This window comes from Ambystoma mexicanum, chromosome 13 (genome assembly GCF_040938575.1).
Source record: "Ambystoma mexicanum isolate Mex_15411 chromosome 13, UKY_AmexF1_1, whole genome shotgun sequence".
NCBI classification, from domain to species: Eukaryota; Metazoa; Chordata; class Amphibia; order Caudata; family Ambystomatidae; genus Ambystoma; species Ambystoma mexicanum.
Genome location: NC_090938.1, coordinates 757405628 through 757430218, shown reverse-complemented (window position 1 = coordinate 757430218; position 24591 = coordinate 757405628). Strand labels below are relative to the sequence as shown.

Genomic DNA, 24591 nt, shown 5'->3' with positions numbered 1-24591 from the left:
GTCAGATATTTCCCTTTGAGCAACTTTCCTTCTGCATTCTATGGACCCCCACACATTTTGCTTGCTTGTCCTGACTTTTTACAGGGATGTGAAGCCTTAGTTTTCGAAGTTATTTTATGTATTCCTAAAAATCTAACGCCGACTGTATATGTTTGGTAATTGTGTATTGTGTGATTTTACCACCTGCTTGATTAATTTTTCTAGTGTGTGTGTGGGCCTATAGAGTATTTTCATTTTTCTTCTTACCAGTCTAAATTGACGTATTGCATGCATCACTGTGTGGACGGTCCAGGGGTCTGCAACCTTTGGCTCCCAGATGTGTTTGGACTACCATTCCCATGATCTCCTGACATTGACTATGCTGTACAGGCCGGATGGAAATGGTAGTCCAAACACATCTGGGAGCCAAAGGTTGCAGACCCCTCACTTTGACTACTCTCTATGTTTACTTTGACTGGTTTTGGCTAACCGCTCAAAGTTCCCCTGTTCACTGTAACTAGGGTGGCCTGCAAACATCTGTCCATCAGGCCAGATTTGAGAAGTCCATTTTAACATGACAGAATTGGTTAAGACTTTTGACATGCAGTCACAATTGTCTTCCTTAGTGTCGCAGCAGTGGCAATGACCAGAGAGGACCAGTTGCAAACTGGATTGTGAAATTAATCCACATATGCAGTCTGTGCAGGAAGGGACCTGCAAAATCTGAATATGGTGTCTCCACTGATTGGTTGGTCATGTGATGGATTTCAAAAATCAACCCGTGGGCAGATTTTAGGAGGCTACCCTACTTATGGTAAACAGGAATATTCAGTGGTCTCAGGAGTGTGTGATGTCGGGGGTCCCAATGTGTCCACCCAGAATGACAATTCAGCTTAGAAAAGACATACATTATTCACTGTAATCGTATTTCTGATGATTGCATCTGCTTATATTCACATGCTGTGCATATAATCCAACATCTAGTGGCAATCGCTGAGAATTGGATCTTTCTTTCCAAGATTGAAAAAAAAGGGACATCGACATGGGCATGGGCATGACTAACGTTGTGCTTTTCTTCTGCCGTGAGGGAGCCTTACAGAAAGTATGAGTACAGAAGATGGTATAAGATGCCTATGTCCCTTCTACTCCAAGCGGGGAGGAAGGGTGAGCACAGGTGAATTTAAGCAGATAAAATCAGAAATACGATTATAGTGAGTAATGCAGGACTTCTCATGCTTGTGAATATGCTTAGAAACACATGCTGTGCATAGACTAGCGAGCACTACAAGGAGATGGTGGTGGGATATGTGAAGAAACAATAGCAAAGAGATGTCTTAGTACCACCTGTGCCACCTGATCAGACTTAGAATGTGCATCTAAGCAGTAGTGTTGGGAGAAAGTATGAACAGTACCTAGAATAGAGTGAACTCTAGATTTAAAGCGCAAGACTGTTGCCAAGAGAGTAACACTGTGATGCATTTAACAATCCATTTGGAAAGATGATTTAGAGACAGGATCCCGTTCTCTACCAGCTGCCACAGAGACAATAAATTGGTTGGTCTTTTTTAGTGGTTTCGTCTTTTCAAGGTAGTATACCAGTGGTCTCCTACATCTAGTCTAGGGAGGCGGCTTTCAGCTGAGCTAGTTGGGTTCTTAAAGAAAGTAGGAAGTTCGATTGACGTGGAACTTGGATATGAATTTAGGCACAAAACATGGGTGTTTGCTCAATTCTATCTTTGTAAAAAGTCACAAATGGGTCCTGAACTGAGGGCCTGCAGTTCACCAACTCTCCCTATGGAGGTAATGGCCACTAGGAAGGCAGTGTTGTAGGTGAGGGGCTTAAGACTAGCCTTGTGTATTGGCTCAAAAGGAGGTCCCATTAATCTTGTGAAAACAATATACAAGTCCCATCCGGGAGTTGGGTTGGAAATAGGAGGGTTACGTGTTTTCACCCCTTTCATGAAAGCCAGGATTACAGGAATTCTCCAACATGAACCCTTGCTCTGAGATGTGGCGTTAGGCAAGATTGTATGCAGTACCCTTTGGGTGCACTACAACAACCCTGACCTCCTGGCAATAGGAACCCAACCTTTGGTAGAAGTCTGAAATACACAGGTTGGCAGCGTGTTGAGCAGCCAGGCTTATCTCAAGAGCGGTCAATGTGAGCTGTAGGGGAGTTACACAGATATTCACAGTGACAGGTATTCAAATAAACTCATACACACACAAAGCTTCTTGATTAAACAATTATTTATTTATCAGTCAGTTATAATAAGCCTTCTTCAGAAGGGGCAATGCAACAGTAACACTCAAATACGATTAAAAAATACACACTCTTAATATTTCTAAATCAGCAAGTACCCATTTGGGATGGCCCACAGACACTATCTACACCCGCAGTGGACTTCAATAGTTAGGGTGCTGGGGACATTAATATATCACTGTTGCATTTAGAATCAGATTTAGGAAAATGCCAAAGGAAAAAGGTTATTAGAACAAAACACGAGATTACACAAATATTCTGAAGCAGGCAAGTACTTTTGGTAACCCCCAATGCAAAGTTAGTTAACCCCCTTCCTGGAAGAAAGACACAACACCTAAGCAGAAAAGAGAAGAGTCATTCAGGGAGCAAGGCCAGCCAATGGTAAGTTAGCAAAAGTCTAGGCGAACTGAAGTACTTCTTGCAGTTAAGTAAATGTCTTTCACCATGTTTTAGAAGTCTTTGTAGAATAAGAAGAAATTCAAAGTAGTGCCACAAGGTGATTAGGTTTGCGAGGTAAAGAAGCTGTTAGCAACTCTACAAGAGCAACCAAGACAAGTCTCCAACGAGGACAGGTAAGGTGGCACAACAAGAGGCAAGTTCTCTCAGACTTTACAGTACCTTTATCTTGAAGAAATGTGCAGCAGATGACTTCTGTTCCTGTGCAGCTCTGCAGATCCTGGTGGTCCTGGGCCTCAGTCATGGGGACAAGAGGAAGGACCTCTGGGGACTCCTGCACTGCAATGGGACGGTCACCGCTCGCAACCGGCAATCTCCAAACAAGTGGCAATTTGGTGTTTCAGCTCTTCGCATCTACAGCAAATAGCAATACCGCGGTTCCTGGCTGTTGAGATGGGCTTTCCTTCCATCTGGGGTCCCGCACTCTGTTGAGGGGACTCAGGCTTGGTCAGTCCTGCTTCCTGGGAGTCCGGAGGATCTTCCTGGAGCTCCTGGCCAGCTTAAAAGTAACGCACACATTCTGGTGTTCCTCTCCCTGACTATTTGGTTCCAGCAGCAACTGCAGTGGAATTTCAACCAGCTCCGAGAGGATGTCCAGGTGGGTTACTTTGGAGTTGATTGGTCCCACCAACTCAAAAGGGAGAAGTCGTCCTTGCAGGGGCTTCTCGGTCGATACGAATTTGGAGTTTCAGCACAGCAGCAGGGCTTCACCGGGCAAACCAACGGTCCAGGAGTTGCAACAGGCATCCTCTTCAAGTTCTTCTGATTCCTTTGTCCAGTGGTCGACTCTGCCTTCCAAGCTGTTAGGCAAAGTTTGAATGCAGTACCCTCTGGGAACACTACAGACAACTATCACTATATCACTACAGGTGTAAGCAAACCAACCTTTGGTATAAGTCTGTACTACACAGTTTTGGCAGCGTGTTGAGCAGCCAGGCTCATCTTAAGAGGGGAATGTGAGCAGCAATGATGTTACAGAGGTCTACAATCACAGGTGTTTAGATAAACTTACACTCAAGGTCTCTTTGATAAATACTTATTAATTTATTTATCTGTCAGTTATAAAACATTCATTAGACAGAAGCAATTATATAATAACACAAATATACTTCAATACTATTTCAGAATACCTTTCAAAAGGAGTAAAAGGCAAAGATTATTAGAACATGAAAGGTTACAATTATTCTTAGACAGTGCAAATACTTGAGTTCACCAGAATAGTCAATTCAATAGGCTAGGCCAAAGTCTTTGATAGGATAAAGCGGTTCTGGTAAGTAAACTAAAGTCTATGCACAAGTTCTCAGAAGTAGTTTGTAAAAAGTAGAATAATAAATTAGGTCACAAGGGCATTAGGCCTGCGAGTTGCAAATGTTTCAAGCACTTTCACCGCGAGAGGCAAGTACTCTCATTCTCGTTCCACAGTACCTTACAATGAAGAAAGAGAGGCAGCTGATGTCTGTTCCTGGCAGTTCCTGCAGATCTCGCTGTTCCTGTGCCTCAGTCGTGGGGACAAGAGGGAGGACGTCGGGGGACTCCTGCACTGCACTGGCCAAAGTTCGCAATTGGCAAACTTCAATTTCAGTGGCTGTTTCGCATTTCAGCTACCACGCTGGTAACAACGCAGGTCCTGGCTGTCAAGGTTGACTGTCCTTGCTTTCGATGTTCCAAACTCAGGTGGGGGGGGGGCGGACGTCAGGCTTGATCGGTCCGACGTCTTGGGATCTTCCAAATGCTTTTGGCCAGCTAACGCACACAATCTGGTGTCCCTCTCCCTGGCTCTACAGTTTCCCACTGCACTCTGAGGAAATGCAACCAGCTCCAACATAGGTGTCCTGGTGGCTTACTTGGGAGTCGATTGGTCCTACCAACTCAAAGGGAGAAGTCGTCCTTGCAGGACTTCTTGGCATCTTCATCATCTTCGGTTCCTCCGTTCCAGTGGTCGACTCTGCCTGCCAAGCCAAGAGACACTCCTTTTATTCAGTTCTCTTCCATTCACTCCAGCCTAGCGGCCACTCACCCAGCAGGGTGGCTGTCCTTGCCGGACAGTCAGCCAATCATCACAGAGTGCATTTGGGTCTCCTAGGAGAGTAAGCACAGGGAGTTTTGGGTACCTCCCTCACTTCCTGCCCATCCCAGACAATCGGAAGACAGAGGTGGGTTTCACTCCCGAAGCCTCCCAAAGGCGAATGAACAAAGAAACCAAACCCGGTTTGGCGCTCAGAGAAACACTCTAGAAGGACTTGTCCACAAAGAAATTGCGAAAAAAGTAGACCGGGCCATTTTGACAAAAATAGCAACCTTGGGTGCTTTACTGCAGCTGCGAATGCAGCCCGCGGTAAGTGCACACCGCAGTAAGTGCACACCACAGTAGTTAAAAGTAAACCACTGCCACCAGCCATTCATCGAGGAAAGGGTAACAAACTTGTTACACGATAAGCTAGACAAAGGGGATACTAAGTAACCCCTCCAGCACCCTATTGTAAAATAGTATGTGCTGGGTCTAGAAAGTTACAAATGTAAGTAAAGTCAATCTCACTTTACTGCTCTTGGAAACAGTAGTTATCCAAGAGAAAGGTATTTAAACCTTTGGGAAATCTGAAAGACTTCCCCTGTGCCACTGCACTGAAGGTGCTGTGTGACAATATAAAAGATGCCTATGGAGTTGGTCAGACTGCACAACCAAAAGAAACAGAGTTCAAAATCACATTAAAATCCATGAGAGAGTGGGAAAAAGGGTCCCACTCTCTCCAGATAAAAAATTAAAGTCCTCCAATCCCAGGAATGTTGCTGGGGTTCTCTAAGGTAGAGAGGAATTAGAACATTTTTGAGAATTCTCCCTAACATGTGGCATACGCAGAGAAGGCTGTGAGGTGGACCTTTAGAGAGTTGAAAACAAGACCCTGAGTCTAATAGGTGTGCTAGATAAATGACCATCTTTAGGTGAACAGTCAAAAGGGTTGATGTTTTTAGAGTTGCACAAAATGACAAAACATTTCCATTTATTGGATAAACTTTTAGGGGGGTTTTCCTGAAGTCCACTTGAGGTAAGACTTCATAAAACTATCCCAATGGTATACAGGTCCCCAACTCTTAGTATCGGTCTGTACTACTCATGGAACCTTTGTAGAGTGGCAGAGCAGTCGGGTGTATCATAAGAGGTAGATGTGAGCTGTAGGTAAGTGCACTAAACCCAGTTATTAATACAATGCAAATTAACACTTACACAAATAAAAGTATATAAAATATATGGGCTACATTACTCACCTTAATTGTATTTCTGATGCTTTTATCTGCTTAGATTCACATGCTATGCATAGGCCGACACCTAGTGGCAGCCGTAGAATAGGATCAAGTTACCTACCTGTAACTGCTGTTATCCAGCATGGGTCTGGCATGGATTCACATGCTCATGAATATTCCCAGTCAGGCTGGGAATCCTCTGCAAAGAAAAAAAAAATCAGTTTGTTTAATTTCTGAACTGTCTTTCTCCTAACAACCAATCACTGAGCTCTGGGTCATACTACCCAAAGCCAATGACTGCCCTCTACTTAAGCCCCTCCTCTGGCAGCCATCTTCAGATTTGGTAGCACAAAAAAGTGACAGTAGGACCAAGAGAAGAGCCACAGAGGGGCAGGCTTGCATGTGAATCCATGCCAGACCCATGCTGGAGAAATAAGTTACTCACCGCAGTGACCAACGCACTCAGTCCATTGTCCCCTTTCCTCCATATTGCATGGGCATCCCTTCCAAGGGATGGGAGACCGAACCTTTTTCACCAGAAAAAACCTTCCCTTTAAATTTAGGGGGGTGCAGCCCAAGGAGCATGCACTGCCCTGACTCTGCCCTCCGGCACCACACCTCAGTCCCCATTGACGCGTCGACAATGGATGTAACATTGCCCAATGACACCAATATTAGGGGGGACGTTGGCGGGACGTATGGAGGAAAGGGGACTATGGACTAAGAGTATGTTAGTCACTACGGTGAATAACTTCTAATTACTCTTACATCCTGTCCCCTTTCCTCCATTCTGCATGGGTGATTAGAACTGAATGTAGACCCAGGGTGGAGCGGAGACCCTCCTTAAGCAAATAGGTTCCTGAGAACCGCCTGTCCGAAAGCCGCGTCAGATATAGAGCCAGCATCCAAACAGTAATGCTTGCAGAAAGCCGAGGGAGAGGACCAAGTGGCCGCCCTGCTTATGACTTGCCAAGGAACATGGCACTCGAATGCGATGGCCGTTGCCTTCGCCCCGACTGCGTGGGCATGCATGTTGGCCGGAAGTTGCTTGTGCTGGCCCTTGTACGCTTCTTTGATGGTGGAGACCATCCAGCAGGATATGGAAGCCTTAGAAGCCTGATACCCTGGTGACATGCAGGCAGTGCAGTACTCTGTGCTTCGTTCTTAGGATCGGCAAAGAACGTAGGCAGGACGATTTCCTCGTTCAAGTAGACAGCACCTTAGGCAGAAATGCTGGGCGTGTTCGCAGGACTGCTTTGTCCCCGTTAAAAGGTAATATATGGTTCCAAGGCGACCAGCGCCTGGATCTCGCTGACTCTACGAGCAGAGGTGAGGCCGACCAGTAAGGCGGTCTTGATGGTGACCAGCCTGATGTCCGCAGACGCCATTGGTTAAAACGGTTTGTGCGCCAGGGCGCCCATTACTATGTTAAGGACCCACATGGGGTGTGGCCTCTTGATGGCCGGGTAGAGCCTTGCGAGTCCTGACAAATGTTTGATGATAGGACTGGAGGAGGAGAAGAAGAAGATCCCCCCCCCCCCCTCCTCCAAGATCATGTAAGCCCTGATGGCTGCGAGGTAGGGACGACCGGTGTCCACCTGGACCCCCGAGTGGGCGAGGTGCACCAAGAAGGAGCACGTTGTCCAAAGTACATGCCAAGGGGTCGATTCCCTTCGAGTCTTCCCAGTGGCAGACCTGGTCCATTTGCTTTTATACTGGCCCTTCGTAGCCTTGCTCCTTGTGCCATTTATGATTTCCAGATCTGCCTGGGAGAGGTTGAGGTGCCACAGCATTACTTGCTCAGGTACCATGCTTGGAGGGCTAGTTTGAGGCGCTGTGTGGATGACATTGCCCCCCTGCTGTGCCAGAAGATGAGCTGGGCCCGTCAGGAGGTGAATGGGAGGCATCTCAGAGGCTGAGCAGCTCCGAAAACCATGGCCTGGCCGCCAACATGGAGCTATTCGAATGATGTTGAGTTGGCAAGACTCCTTGATCTTGCAGATCACTCTGTGACTCAGTGCTGTGGGCGGGAAGGAGTAACCCTTCATGCCATTCCACTGAAGATGAAATGCGTCGCCCAGGGAGCCAGGGATATGTCCCTGCCAGGAGTCGAACTGAGGGAACTTCTTGTTGCACCAGGTGGCAAAGAGATCCACCTGGGGATGACACCATATGCTGAAGATCTGAATAACGAGGTCGTTTAGCTGCCACTCGTAATTGTCCACTCCCATCCTGCTGAGCCTGTCCGCCACCAGGTTGGATTCCCCCAGGAGGGGGACTGCAGTGAGGTGGATGTCGTTTTACAGACCCCAATCCCACATGCTGATTGCTAGTCTGCACAGAGGAGAGGATCTGGTGCCTCCCTGCTTGTTGATGTGTCTGGATGAGGACAACCTTGCCCCCAAGAAGTAGTAGGAATGCTCTGAGCGCTAGCCAGATGGCGGAGGCCCTCTTTATGGCCAAGATCTTGTCCTCCGACAGAAATACCTTCTTGGAGCACATGTCCCAGATGAGGCCCAAGAATGTCAGTCTGCGTGGGCTGCAGCTGCAACTTCTTGAGATTGTGTTCATAAGGGCATGGGAAGAGTGGTGAACCGCTTCAGGAGATGTAGCTGTGACGAGCCTGTCATTGAGGTATGGGTAGATGTCGACACCCTGCGCTCTGAGGAGGGCAGCCACCGTATTCATGAGCCTGGTAAAGACCCTGGGGGCCGAATTGAGGCCAAAAGAAAGGACCTTGTACTAAAAATGGTAGCCCATGACCCAGAACCATAGGAAAGATGGGGCTGCCAAAATCGGGACGTTTAGGTACGCGTCCTTCAGATCCAGGGAGCACATCCAGTCTCCCTTGCACAATGTCTCCGCTATAAAAGCTGGCGTCCCCATCTTGAATTTCTGAAGGGGTAAGGAGAGGTTCAGGGTGGAAAGGTCCAGCACAACTCAGTCGCGCCTTTTGGTGGCTCTTAATGGTGAAAATCCTAGAGTAAAAGCCCAAGCCTTGCTGGGAGGCTGTGACTTCCTCCACTGCCTGGCTCTCTACGAGCAACCGGATCTCTGCCAGAAGAGTTGCTGTCCCAACTCGAGGGAGTGGAGGGGAGTAGGGAGGAGAGGTTGGGATAGGGAGGCGTTACCTGTGGAGACTACGGAGAGGATCCAGGGGTTCATGAAATTCTGGTGCCAGAAATGTGCATGGAGAGCAAGCCTGCCCCCCACTGGAGACACGTGGACCCGAAGGGGCATGTCATGCCTTCCTTCCCTCGGAGGCTGTTGAGGAGTGGGACTGGAAAAAGCCCTTACTATCCCCCCCCCCTCCCTTTTGTTGCTTGCGCCGGTTCTGAGACGGCGAGCGGTCCGGCTGCCTGGATCTCCGTTCCTGGAAGCCGCTGAACGTACGCCCCTTGTCAGAGCGCTGCTATGACTGGGTGTACAACTTGGGCTTGGTCTTTGTCAAGATGGAGAACAATTTGGCCGTTTTTGAGCCGTTTTTCTTCTTGTGCAGCTCCTCGTTCATGGTGGACTGGAACAGGTCCCCCCCCCCCACACCCCTCGAATGGTAGATCTAATATGCATTCCTGGACGTCAGGGTTGAATTTCATTGCCCTAAGCCAGGCTGTCCTCATGTCCTGGCCATGCCATCTGCATCGCCACGAGGTGACAATATGGGCTACGGTGGATTCCATGAGGTCCTGCGCCACCAGCTTGGTCTCAGCGAGCCCCGCCTTAAAACGCGATTGGCTCTGCGTAGGGAGTTCCAGGAGGAAGACCGATTTCCTGCCACAACCTTTGGTTAGTAGCCGCCAGCATGGCGTCTGCGTTGGCCTGACTAAGATGCAAGGACGCACTGGAAGGAACAAGTTACTTACCGGTAACTGTTCTCCAGAATGGGTCTGGCATGGATTCACATGCTCATGAATATTCCCCATCGTCAAGCTGGGAATCCTTGGTAAAGAAAAAAATCAGTTTCAGTTTCTGAACAGTCTTTCTCCTAACAACCAATGACTGGTCCCTGGGTCATACTGCCCCCAGCCAATGACTGCCCTCTACCAAAGCCCCTCCTCTGGCAGCCATCTTCAGTTTTGGTAGCATGTAAAGTGGCAGTAGGACCAAGGGAAGATCCGCAGAGGGGTAGGTAAGAGGGTTTGCATGTGAATCCATGCCAGACCCATGCTTGAGAACAACAGTTACAGGTAAGTAACTTGTTCCTTCTCCAGCATGGGGTCTGGCATGGATTCACATGCCCATGAATAAAGAATAATATCAGTACACACATGCACAACCACAGGAGGTGGCAAGGCTCAACATTAAGCATATCAACATCTCAACATTAAAGGATAGTTCCGGGACTTTTTTTTTATTGTTCCTATGGTTCGGCCATGTGTTTTTAAGCATAAATCGGTAGATCGTAGAAAACTTTCCTATGGACCTTACCCGACTTTTCGTCCATTAACGCACTCGAAATCAGCCGCCATTTTCTGATAATCCTATCATTTCCCCCCATCACCCTGGCTCACCTGCTTTTGCGGCACTAAATCAATTCCCCCGCCCCTGACATCAGCAGACGCGTACCGCCCATTTCCCAACGCCAAAGCACGTTTCGTGTCAACAATCGCTGCGCCTCAGCTAATGAAGTGTCGCCATGGAAATGGCAGGACGCCTCTTTCCTCAATAAGTATAAACACACCGTTTCACAACACACAGCAGCAGATTTTCGATTCCATTCCTCTCTCTGTGTTACTTTGAGAATTCTGTGACTCGTTTCTGTGCTCTGGTCAGCTACCTTCGCCGCTTCTAGGCCTTGTGAACACCTGTACCATCTCTGTAAATTATTTTACTTTCTTTACCACACAATGGCTACAATAATGCCGTATATGTACGAGCCCGAGTACACCGAGGAGGAACTTATGGAAAGGCAAGCACGCGGAAACGATGGGGATTCGGACGGCAGTTGGGAGGACCAGTCAACGGATGAAGAGCCTGGACCATGTCGCATGGACGGCGTCTCCACCTGGTGCACGTGCAATCGGTGCGAGCTAATGCCAACTGAGGAGGAGAACTGCTGCTGCCGTGAAAATTCCGGGTGCTTGGCCTACATTTCGGAAGGCGAGCCAAGTCCGCAATGCATCACCGAGCTGCCAGAGTTCAGGGAAGCCTGCCTCTCACGGACCGTGTTGAGGATGATGATGGTGCTTATGCATGAACTTCGCGCCACTGTTCGTCCGCGTAATCCGAGTAACGCGTAAGTATACTCTGGTTGTGATGTCAGTGATGCCACTACTAGGTCATGGTCGTCTCCCACATATAAAATTACATCTACATATCATTCGAATGCATGTAAATTGGTTCCATATTGTGCATTTTCTAGATAGAATTTTTTTCAAAGCAGAATGACATTTTTTACCTGAATCGACAGTGATACGAAAGTTTTGTCATTTTAATACAGTTTGCATCTTTCATTTTCACAGGTGGTACAGGCTGGTGGCCTATCGTTGCTTCACTTGGTGGCTTCACGGGAGGCTCGGACACCGCATTCGGAGAGTAATACCTGCCTGTGCGGTACTTGCCATTAGACAACATTTCCCCAGCGACAGTGGACAATACCGCGGATTTTCCCTGGATGTGCTGCAACCGGAACTTTACAATGTGTAATGTTTATTATTTATGTTCAATTGAAATTAAGATCTAAAATAAAACCCAACATATATTTTAACAATGGTTGTTTTGATTTTTTAAATGAATCTAGTGTGTCTCCATTGAATAGTCTTCCTGTGCCTTGTCTTGTCACACCACATGTCTCCGGCCAGCATCCTCCCTCACGCAGGCCGCCCACCTTCAATCCACATAACCGTTGAACCCATATGCAGCAGACATACATATGTTATTTTGCGGGTTGGCATCAAGCCTCCCGGCCTTGCCTCCTCCCCCAAAAATACTTACCACACCACTTTGTTCAAGCGTTGGCAATAAAAGGAAGGCCGTTGGATTTTATTGACACAAAACATGGTTATAGGTAAATAATCAATATGGTTGATCATAATAAATCATCCTTTTGGGCACCGGGTACAGAGATCACCCCCTCTGGCCCGTGCCGCCTTGCCACCACAGGCCAGCCTGCTGCTGACTAACTGCCTAGGCATCCAGGGTCTCCAGGGTGAACTGCACCCATATATTCTCCTGGGAGGCTGAGGTATTTATAAACTCACCCCCCTGCCTTCCATGTACTAGATCCTTCAGCCTGCCTCTTACATGCAGTTAGATGGCCTCTCCTTGGTGAGGCCCTGCGGCAAACGAGTCTTGTCTGCACGACCACCGCCCCAATCCACCCCCCGCCCTATCAAAGGCAGTTCGCACCGGGGTACTTGCGCTGCCAAGTGGAGCTGTCGGGGAGCGATAAAGGCCAAGAGGTGCCAAAGACCATGTACACTACAAAGTGGTCTATAGAGCATGGGTTGTTGTACACATGTCGACCTCCAGACCCTGTGTCTCCTGCCAAGCATCCCCCCTCACGCTGGACGGCCCCCTGCAATCCACATAAGTGTGTCTCCATTCACGAGTCTTCCTGTGTCTTGTCTGCACGACCACCGCCCCAATCCACCCCCCGCCCTATCAAAGGCAGTTCGCACCGGGGTACTTGCGCTGCCAAGTGGAGCTGTCGGGGAGCACTAAAGGCCAAGAGGTGCCAAAGACCATGTACACTTCAAAGTGGTCTATAGAACATGGGTTGTTGTTCCCATGTCTACCTCCAGACCCTGTGTCTCCTGCCAAGCATCCCCCCCTCACGCTGGACGCCCCCCTGCAAACCGCATAATGCCACGACATATACACGTCATTCATTCACAAACACACCCCTGTTTCGAATCCTTTATAACCCACTTCATATTTCTAATTAGCACTTCTTTGCGCTTTGCTAGTCAACCCGTGAAGGTGCTGCTTATCTGCTCTTCGGCTCTGTGAACTTCCGTGACCACTTCGAGGAAACTCCTCAGTTTGCAACCTGTGAACTGCTCCCTGTTCTACGACAAGAAACTACTCTGATCCCTGCATCTAACTGTTTGTTCGTCAAGGTAAGGCCATGTACCATAATCATTTTGCGTCCAATTTCTTTTCGTTCAAGACAGTACATGCAAGGAACTAGTCACATGTTCTGAGTTTAGTCAAATTATTTTTCTATTTTTTTAAAGTTATTCAAATACTTATCCGCATGTGAATAACGTGTATAGTTACAAGAACCAAAACGAACCTTGCATTGAACCTTTTATGTGTCATTTAATTTTTTAACACATTGGTATTCATAGAGAATTGTTGATCTTTACTTTTCAGAACTTTCCACAATGCCTGCCTGTTCCATTGGCGGTTGCCCTTCGAAGACCCATAATAAATCTGAAGGTACTATAATGCATGTTTTCCCTAAGACAATAGATCAGATAAGAGAATGGGTCCGATATTGCGGATATCCACCGTCTGAGCTTGAAAGTAGAGTCCTAGAAGTCTTTGCGGACAAGAGGGGTGATCGATACCGCATCTGCAGCAGGCACTTTACCGCTGACATGTACTCCACATCATTGCTAATAAAGAAGAACACACCGCGAGCGAGGCGAAAATTGCTCTCAACCGCTATTCCCACTCTATTCGTCCACATCCCTCCACTGGTGAGTCAAGTTTACGTATTTATCTCTCGGCCTTGCGGTAGCGTGTAGCTGTCAAGCTGATTGGCCCGAGAGGACCGCGTACCTGTAGTCTTGGTGGTTGGTCTCGCAGAGGTCGCCAGTCTGGAGTCCAGGAACTGATGAGATAGCGGCACGAGGAATCAGCCTCTCCACCACCCAAATGAGGAACTGGGTGAAGGATGGACCAACCCCCAATGTCACAAAGGCACTCTCCCAGGTAAGCGTGACAAGAGGATGTAGGCTCAGATGGAGGGAACCATAGTCCAGGTAGAGCTTGTTGTCCAGACCATGAATCTTCCAAGAACCTCAGTGCAGCGACAGTTGATAGATAGACCAGTGTAGCAGAAAGGTATTCGTAGTAGGCAAAGGAGCTTGGCTGGTGCAGATAGTTCCAATGGTACACAGGATGAGATTCGGAGTCAGGCAAGACAGGAAAGAGTGAGGACAGTTGGAACTAGTTGTCTGGCCAATTAGAGAACTGTAGGAACGTGCCCAAGATGGAACAGGGGGAATGCAGGCTAGTGTGGGATAAGTCCCCTCTACACAATGATGACTCAGGACAGAACTCCGGAATGGGCTGAGGGAAGACTGACCCAGGGCAAAACCTAGGTAGTAGCTGGAGGCTGGCTGGCCCAGGGCCGAACCCAGGTGAGGATTGAAGGCAGGCAGGCCCAGGACAGGACCCGGATAAGAACTGGAGTCAGGCTGGCCCAGGGCAGGCCACAGGTAAGGACTGGAGGCAGGCAGGCCCAGGACAGGCCACAGGTAAGGCTGGAGGCAGGCAGGCCCAGGACAGGCCACAGGTAAGGCTGGAGGCAGGCAGGCCCAGGACAGGCCACAGGTAAGGCTGGAGGCAAGCAGGTAGGCCCAGGACAGGCCACAGGTAAGGCTGGAGGCAGGTAGGCCCAGGACAGGCCACAGGTAAGGCTGGAGGCAGGTAGGCCCAGGACAGGCCACAGGTAAGGCTGGGCAGGAACAACGAGGAAAGCGAAGCAAACCGCGTTGAGACGCGGGCAGCTTTGACTAGCGGCCTCTTTTATGGCCGCCGGCGCCCGAGAGGCCTGGAACGCAAACCGTTCCGTTTCCGGGCGCCGGCGAACCCAGAACGAGGCTTGGAAGGCAAGCCCCCACGGCGCATGCGCGGAACCGAGAGAGAGGACCTCCGCGCATGCGCCGAAGGCCGCCGGCCCTGTAATCCGTTGCTCCCCTCCCGGCGAGTCCCCAGACGCGAACGCGCGGGTAGACTCGCCAGGAGGAAATGGGAGCGGCAGACCCCAGTCTCCCGCGTGACATGACACTATGCCCCCTCCCAGGAAGACCCGGGGCCCCAGGCTTCCAGGGAAACCGTACGTAGAACTCACGTATCAGCCGGGGAGCATGCACGTGCTGGCGCGGTTCCCAGGTACGATCACAGGCCGGGTACCCCTTCCAGTCAACCAAATAGTGGAGCACCCCTCTACGGTACCGGGCATCACAGATCTCGTGTACCTCAAACTCAGGGCCCCCCTGTACCAAAACAGAGGCCGGACGAGGAGAGGTGCGGCCATAATCATCGACCACATAGGGTTTTAACAGGGACACGTGAAAAACGGGATGTACACGCCAGGAAGAGGGTAGGTGAAGACGGAAGGCTACAGAGGACAACCGTTTGGTGATAACAAAGGGTCCCAAATATCGAGGGGCCAGTTTGACGGGCAGATTGCGGAGAGGCAGGTTCTTTGAGGACAACCACACCTTGTCGCCCTCCTGGAAATTAGGTTCTGCACTCCTCTTCCTGTCTGCCTGTCTCTTCATCCGATCCTTGGCTTCACTTAAGATCTTGTGTGCAAGTTCTTGCTGTTCCCGGATGTGTAAGACCAGACCATCAGCAGAGGGAACAGTACTAGACGGAACTGGTTGAAAAGGCATTAACCGAGGATGTAGACCAGTGGAACAGAAGAATGGGCTGACTCCAATGGAGGCATGAACAGTGTTGTTGTAGGATACTTCGGCCAGATCTAGCCCACCTTTCCAATTAGACTGTGTGGCATTGGCAAAACAGCGGAGGTACCCCTCCAAAGTCTGATTGGTCCTTTCGGTTAGCCCATTTGTCTGTGGGTGATAGCCTGAGCTTAGAGCTCTATGTATTCCCAGATGACCACACACCTGTCTCCAAAATGATGAAAGGAACTGGGTACCTCTATCCGATATGATTTTCTCCGGTAGGCCGTGCAACCGGTAGATGTCGTGCAGAAACGCTGAAGCCATTTGAGTAGCTGTAGGGATTTTCCGGAATGGGATGAAATGGGCCAGTTTGGTGAAGCTGTCCACAACCACCATTATACAGGTGTACCCTTCAGATGGAGGCAAATCCACAATGAAATCGGTGGCGATGGTATGCCATGGATAGGGAGCCACTTCGGTGGGCATTAACAAACCCAATGGTCGTCTTCTGGGAACCTTGCACTGGGCACATATTGGACAGCTGTCAATGTACTTCTGGACCTCGGTCGCCCAACCAGGCCACCAGAACTGTCGGGATATCAACTCTCGAGTGGCTCTGACCCCGCGATGTCCTCCTATGGGTGAATCATGGAATCCGTGTAGAATGCCCCTTCTAATGGCTCCTCTGGGTATGTAGAGTCTTCTTTGAAAAAACAACAGTCCGTCTCGTTCTGATACTAGTTGCCGACTAAGAAGGGACGTTCTTTCTGGATCCGACCGAGTGGCTTCCGCGATGGACTTAAGGTGAGAGGACAAGGCCAGCAGAAAATGGCGAGGAGAAATCAGTGGCTGTTCTGGACAGGGCGTCCCATCTACGTTTTCCAGGGACCTGGAAAGCGCATCCGCTTTCGTATTGGAGGTTCCCGGGATATAAGTAACATGGAACTCAAACGGAGAGAAGAAGAAGGCCCACCGGGCTTGACGAGGAGTCCGACATTGCAGAGAGCGAAGATATTGCAGATTGCGATGGTCTGTCCGCACCTCCACAGAAAAGCGTGCTCCGAGGAGAAAATGTCTCCATTCCTCGAATGCGGTCTTGATGGCTAACAGTTCCCTTTCAATCACCGCGTAGTTTCGTTCGCTGGGACTCAACTTGCGAGAATAATAGGCTACTGGATGTTCTACCAACGTGATAGGATCTTTCTGAAGAAGGACTGCCCCTACAGCAAAGCTGGAAGCATCGGCCTCCACTATGTAAGGCAACTCTTCCTGGGGATGGCGCAGGATCGGGGCAGCCATAAAGGCCGACTTCAATACGTCGAAAGCCCGGGAAGCCACGAGATCCCATTCGAACGTGATCTTGCTGCTGGTTAGCCTGGTGAGGGGCGCCGAGATCTGTGAGAACTGTGGGATAAAGCGCCTGTAAAAGTTTGCGAATCCCAGGAAGCGTTGGAGAGCCTTGATATCGTGTGGATGTCTCCATTCTTGTATGGCTCGCACCTTCTTGGGATCCATCCCAATGCCTTCTTGATTGATAACAAATCCCAAGAATTCAATGCTGGGTTGGTGAAAGCTACATTTCTCCGCTTTGGCGAACAGGTTATTGACGGACAGCCGATGAAGGACCTCACGAACATGTTCCACATGCTCGTCTAAGGATTTAGAGAATATCAATATGTCGTCCAGATAAACCCAAACGGATAACCCTAACAGGTCACCAAAGATGTAGTCCATGAATCGTTGAAAAACAGCGGGAGCATTACATAGGCCGAAAGGCATAACCCTGTATTCAAAATGCCCAAAAGATGTCTTGAAAGCTGTCTTCCACTCGTCCCCACTCCTGATGCGCACCAAATGATAAGCTCCGCGGAGGTCCAACTTGGAGAAGATTCGCGCAGTATGCAGGGTTTCAAGGATGCTGCGAATTAAGGGTAAAGGATACCGGTCCTTGGCTGTTATGTCATTCAACTGCCGGTAGTCGACACAGGGTCTCAATGTACCTTCTTTTTTCTTTACAAAAAACAGGGGGAATCCTGCAGGCGATTTCGATGGCACAATGTACCCCTTTTCTAGACTCTCCGACAAATACTCCTGAAGAACTAGCTTCTCGTCACGTGTCAAAGCATATAGTTTCCCATGGGGAATAACGTGGTCCGGTAGCAGGTCAATGGAGCAATCAAAAGAACGGTGTGGAGGAAGGGGTATGTTGCCAGGTTCAGAAAACACATGTTTGAATTCGGAATATTCCTGTGGGACCAGAGACGTGGAACATAGATGAACCCCATTGCTGTCCGTTATTAGAGAAGTCGAGACGGTCCTGGTGGGAACGGGTAGCTTGCATTCTTGAGCACACCGTTCGGATGAAAAGGTCAAGGTCTGGGTTCTCCAGTCTATCAAAGGATTGTGGTGTTGCAACCAAGGTAATCCCAAAACCATCTTGTAGTTCGGTGACTTGATAACATCAAAGGCTAGTTCCTCGTAATGATCAGCAATCAGAAGGGCCAGTCCAACTGTGAACTGACTAACGGGTCCAGAAGACAAGGGAGTACCATCAATAAGCTCCACCGACAGAGGCGTGTGTCTGGAAACGAGTGGTATCTTATGTCTGGTGACGAACGTTTCGTCGATGTAATTGCCGGAAGCCCCACAGTCCAGTAGACCGGATACTTCCAGGTTCTTGTCTGGTAGTTTAATTCGGACCTTCAGGGTCTGTAGTACCGCTGGTTGCATGGGCAGACGTATAGAACAAATAACAGAAGGGTCTGAGGAAGGAATGGGACCTGTCGTTGCCCTTCCTGTATACGACAGGTCTCCTAGTTTCCCGACTTCTTCTTCTGCGGACGCAAAGGACACGTACCCAAATAATGTCCAGCTGCTCCACAGTAAAGACACAAACGCAAAGACCTCCTTCGTTTCTTCTCTTCTTCCGTCAAAGGTCCCCTCATGGCTCCTACTTGCATGGGCTCAGGTCCGGACTCGGTCGACCCAAACGAACCAGCAGGTGTGTTGGTTGTCCGGGGACCGCTTCTGTCAAGCCGACGTCTCTCAGCCTTTCGTTCGGCTAGCCTTTGGTCAATACGGAGTACTTGATCGATCAAGAGTTGAAGGCTCTCTGGTTCAGGGATGTGAAGTAACTCATCCTTGTACTCCTCTCTCAGGCCTCGACGAAACAGTGTCTTCTGTGTAATTTCGGGCCACTGGGAGTCAGTAGCCAAAAGTCGGAAACGGCTGATGTAGGTGATGACGTCATTGCTTCCCTGTTTGTAGTCCATCAATTGATTCTGTGCAACGGAGGCCAGGTTCGGCGTCTGAAATACCTCAAGAAAGGCCTTTTCAAAGGCAGCAAAGTCATTCAAAATAGGACTGTTCGTAACCACAAACGGAGTTGCCCAAGCTAATGCGTTCCCAGTTAGGTTCCCCAAGATGTAACCAATCTTGGCCCTATCAGTGTTGAAGTAGGTAGACCTGAAGAGAAAGTGTATTCTGCAGTGGTTACAAAACTCCGCCACCCGTCTAGGGTCTCCGTCGAATTTGATGGGTGTTGTATGAGCCAATGATCCCTCTCCTTGAGAGGTACTAGGTGCTCCTTGCGTTATCATTTGTCGTAATGTTTGATTCTCCTGACGCAGGGCGGTCATCTCGGCCCTGAGCGCTAGCAACTCGTTCCTCATGTCCTGCGATTCATCCATCTCTGAATCAGAAGGAAGGCGTCTCAATCTGTCAAGCTGATTGGCCCGAGAGGACCGCGTACCTGTAGTCTTGGTGGTTGGTCTCGCAGAGGTCGCCAGTCTGGAGTCCAGGAACTGATGAGATAGCGGCACGAGGAATCAGCCTCTCCACCACCCAAATGAGGAACTGGGTGAAGGATGGACCAACCCCCAATGTCACAAAGGCACTCTCCCAGGTAAGCGTGACAAGAGGATGTAGGCTCAGATGGAGGGAACCATAGTCCAGGTAGAGCTTGTTGTCCAGACCATGAATCTTCCAAGAACCTCAGTGCAGCGACAGTTGATAGATAGACCAGTGTAGCAGAAAGGTATTCGTAGTAGGCAAAGGAGCTTGGCTGGTGCAGATAGTTCCAATGGTACACAGGATGAGATTCGGAGTCAGGCAAGACAGGAAAGAGTGAGGACAGTTGGAACTAGTTGTCTGGCCAATTAGAGAACTGTAGGAACGTGCCCAAGATGGAACAGGGGGAATGCAGGCTAGTGTGGGATAAGTCCCCTCTACACAATGATGACTCAGGACAGAACTCCGGAATGGGCTGAGGGAAGACTGACCCAGGGCAAAACCTAGGTAGTAGCTGGAGGCTGGCTGGCCCAGGGCCGAACCCAGGTGAGGATTGAAGGCAGGCAGGCCCAGGACAGGACCCGGATAAGAACTGGAGTCAGGCTGGCCCAGGGCAGGCCACAGGTAAGGACTGGAGGCAGGCAGGCCCAGGACAGGCCACAGGTAAGGCTGGAGGCAGGCAGGCCCAGGACAGGCCACAGGTAAGGCTGGAGGCAGGCAGGCCCAGGACAGGCCACAGGTAAGGCTGGAGGCAAGCAGGTAGGCCCAGGACAGGCCACAGGTAAGGCTGGAGGCAGGTAGGCCCAGGACAGGCCACAGGTAAGGCTGGAGGCAGGTAGGCCCAGGACAGGCCACAGGTAAGGCTGGGCAGGAACAACGAGGAAAGCGAAGCAAACCGCGTTGAGACGCGGGCAGCTTTGACTAGCGGCCTCTTTTATGGCCGCCGGCGCCCGAGAGGCCTGGAACGCAAACCGTTCCGTTTCCGGGCGCCGGCGAACCCAGAACGAGGCTTGGAAGGCAAGCCCCCACGGCGCATGCGCGGAACCGAGAGAGAGGACCTCCGCGCATGCGCCGAAGGCCGCCGGCCCTGTAATCCGTTGCTCCCCTCCCGGCGAGTCCCCAGACGCGAACGCGCGGGTAGACTCGCCAGGAGGAAATGGGAGCGGCAGACCCCAGTCTCCCGCGTGACATGACAGTAGCATTAGCTAACAATAATTTCCCCATTTATGTATCCACTCAATATGAAGGCAGAAGATTCTACATCCGTGTCGTTATTGCAGTCATCAGCCACTTCAAGCGCCTATCGGGTAATCTTACTTGGCTATTCTGCCACTGACTTGTTTTAGGCATGTAAATCAATAGTTTTAATTTATCGTGTAATTATTTTACCTAATGGTACACCCTTGTATTCGTCCTCTAGTCTTTGTTTTCAGTTATAATTATTGTTATCCAAAATAATGCAAGTACTGTCTTTCAGGGAGATGCTGAGGAGTCCAACGTATTGACGACTACCGTTGATGTCACTCAGATGCTCGAGGTACGTTTCCGGACAGTTCCATCGATGGAGATCATCAGATCTTGCATTCTTGTAGCGTGATTGTTACACACAATGTTTCTTTCGTTTTTAGCCATTGATATGTCCTTCTGTCGTCGCCCTCCTATGTGTCTTCTTTTTTCAATATTGTGTTCATTACTAATGAAAGTCCTATGTTTCAGGGAGTCGATGGAGCATTAGTCCAAGAAGAAGGGGGAGCATGCAGTTACGGGTCGGCGCAACAGCTTGCAGAAGTGTGCACCGCAGTTACATCGTCCCTTGATGTTCTTATGCATTTCGAGGTATGGATACTGACAGTTCTATCAAGCGAAATCATATGACGTGATTACATCCGCTATACTTCCTTCTTTATTAACGCAAGTACTATGTTTCAGGGAGATGACGGACCTTCTTCTACAAGAACATCACCCCTAGTAGTTGATGCAGATCTCTGGGTGGTGACACTTCCAACGATCGAGCAAATCGAATCATATTTACATATCCATTATTTATTTTAGACAACTGATCATTTGTGCAGGTCTATTTAGATGAGCCGTTGACGCCTGCACAAAGTTTCTGTTCTTTTTATCAAATTAGAAAACCATACTAATGCAATTACTGTGTTTCAGGGAGTTACTGAAGCATCATCTTCAATAATATCATCAATGGAAGTCTATGAGGAGCCCGAGGTATGGATCGAGACAGTTCCATCTAACTAGATCAACTATGCGTGAATAATTGTCGTTTGAGTGTTCTACACAAAGCGTTCATTCGTGTTTTGCTATTGAGATGTACGTGGGTATTGGTCCCCAAGTACATTTTGTGTTGCGATATTATTATACATACTAATGAAAGTTCTATGTTTCAGGGAGTCGATGGAGCGTCAGTGCGTGATGGATGTGCTTATCATGAAAATATAGTCGTTGCAGCGCAAGAGGAAGTGGAGACATGCACACACGAGTCGGAGCAACAGCGTCCTGATGTTGAAGTTCGAGGCAAGAAAGTTTCAAAGAAAAGAAAGCAAAAGAAGGTTAGTGTCCTGGTCACTATATTATGTTGTTTTTCACTGTTAATAGTTCAATACTGTAAGTTGTGTTTAAACTGAACATCCCTTTTCCAATCTGTCCTCTAGTTGCGAGTGGGTGTACAAACTAGATCTACACAGACAGTGAAGCGAACGAGAGATGTTGCTTGTCAAACCTTTTGGCAGGGACTTGAGACTGGAGATGCATCGTGCCAATGGGAAGAATATGAAGTGATTGACAACGGAGCTATACCACCACCAGCCATTGATAGTGAATGTCCTCCTGGTAGTTCGGGTGCAGTCGGAGATCAATTCACAGAATCCACACCCGCAAAAACTAAGACCACGAGAAAGTTGAAGAAATTGTCTTATTCACCCATCGCCGGAGAAGGAACAGATGTTGCAATGGAAGAGAATGAAGTGGACTACAATGAAACACCATCAATATCACTGAACATAGCGGAAGACGATATCAGAGATTCTACCTTTCATGTGAGTGACATGTCCTCAACGTTACAGGCCGAACCAGCTGGGATGCAGAGTGACAGTATAAGGAAAGAGGCCAAATTCATTGTATTCGATAGTTGTTTGATTGATATTATTATTCGGTTGAAATGTGGGCATTCGGTAGGTGGGGAAGTATGTGGGGAGCCATTGATTAATGTGACTCGTGCAATTCGAGGCACTAACCTTAAAATACATGCCACCTGTACAAAATATCATCCTTTCTCATGGTCTGCACAACCCATGCTGGGACAACTGCCAGCAGGCAATCTACTTTGTGCAGCGGCTGCACTTTTTAGTGGTTCAAGTTTTAAAAAGTTAGAGTCTTTCTTTCAGTTTGTGGGAATCCATTTCTTTGCGAAAACTCAGTTCTACAAATACCAAACCGATTATCTATTTCCAGCCATTAGCGAAGCTTGGAGAATGGAAAAAATGTCTATTGATAGTACATTCGCGGGCAAACGGTTCAGGCTAGCCGGTGATCGACAGTGCGACAGCCCAGGATTTTCAGCCAAGTACTGCACCTACCACTTTCAGGACATGGAAAGTAAGAAAATTGTGAGTTCGGTGGTCGTGCAGGTGTCACAAAGTACATCCTCAGTGGCCATGGAGAAAGTTGGCTTTGTAGCATCATTGCAAGAACTACAATCGCGGGGAATGGTGATCGACCTGATAGCCACGGACAGACACGTTTCAATTGCCAAGACAATGAGAGAAGAGTACAAAAATATAAATCACCAATTTGACGTTTGGCATCTTGCAAAAACAATCAATAAAAAATGTCTGCTGCAGGTAAAAAAAAAGAAATGCAAGGTATTTCACAGTGGTCCAAGTCAATCAGCAACCATCTTTGGTGGAGCTCAAAAACATGTGGAGGGTCGTTGGAAATTCTACTGGAAAAATGGCGGTCAGTAATGCTACACTGTACCAACGTTCACCGTTGGAACACAAACCAACATTTCCACAATTGTGAACATGGCCATTTGTCCACAGAGGAGGCACGGAAGAAGAAGTGGTTGATTCCTTCATCACCCACTCACAAAGCCATTGAAAAGATTGTATTTGATAAAACTATAACAAGAGATTTGAGGGGACTCACGGAATTCTGCCACACAGGAGATTTGGAGGTGTTCCACAATATGTGCCTAAAGTACAGGCCAAAACGATTGCATTTTGGCATGGACGGCATGATAAATCGGACTCTTCTAGCGGTCTTGGCACATAACCATAATGTTGGCAGTCAACAAAGTAGGACGACCGGAACTTTAGGGACGCTTCGCTACAATAAGGCCTTCACTAAAAAGTAAACAATGGGTGATCAAACCAGTGTTTGAGGATATGCAATATGAGTTTATTGAGAGACTTATTGTTGACGTCCTAGATAGGCACATAAATGGAGTTGTGAACGAACCTGTGCAGGGGACAACTGCATTGCCACCCAACATTGCCTCTGTTCCATGTCCACCTAAAGAAGAGCTCATTGAGAAATACACATCACGGTTTAAATGATTGTAATTGGATTGTCTGTTCTCTCGAGTCTCCTCATGTCGCAGGCCCATTGAATATGTGTATCTATGTAATGTGTAAATAAAAATGATTGTTCAGTGTACATGCAATGTGTCTATCCAACCAAACAGTAATATAAATCATTTTTCAAAAAATATAGAATGTCTCCGTATTTATGGTTCTCTGGGGCTGCAAAGCACGCAGACAAAATGCAAAGATGGAGTGTAAATTTCAAGTCCTGTGAGATGGCCTTACACTGAATGTAGCTAACTAGAAATGTGTGCTCGTTCAAAGTGAAGGTCAGCTGCTTTGATTTTTTGCTCGGGTGCCGGAATGGCCCACGACTCAGTATAAGGTTCTATTGTTATTTGACCTTGACAGGCCGGGACCATCCCGAAAGACTTCTTTTTGGGGGTGTGGGGCAATAACTTAAGAAACGATAATGAATATAATTTCAGAAACGAAAGCCATTTCATGTTCGTTCATTAGAAGAAATAACGTCGGCATAGAAGGAGTGGTATTTCGGGGCTGCCCTACGCACAGACACAATGGAAAATGCAAATATAATGTAAGTAACTCTTTAGATGAGTTTATACCGCAATTTAATTACTATACAGTAGCTTTAAAGACGGGTTAAGTTGTACTTGTTCGTTCTATGTGGCATATTGTTTTGTACCGCGCACTATCTTGAGGAGAACCATCTCCTTTT

The 24591-nt window shown here is 48.5% G+C and overlaps 1 protein-coding gene across 8 annotated transcripts in view; it reads right to left on the bottom strand.

The window, feature by feature from the left end:
* Positions 1–24591, bottom strand: part of PRRC2A (proline rich coiled-coil 2A) — a 2343739-nt gene that overhangs the window by 852502 nt on the left and 1466646 nt on the right. The gene's annotated exons all lie outside the window — the stretch shown is intronic.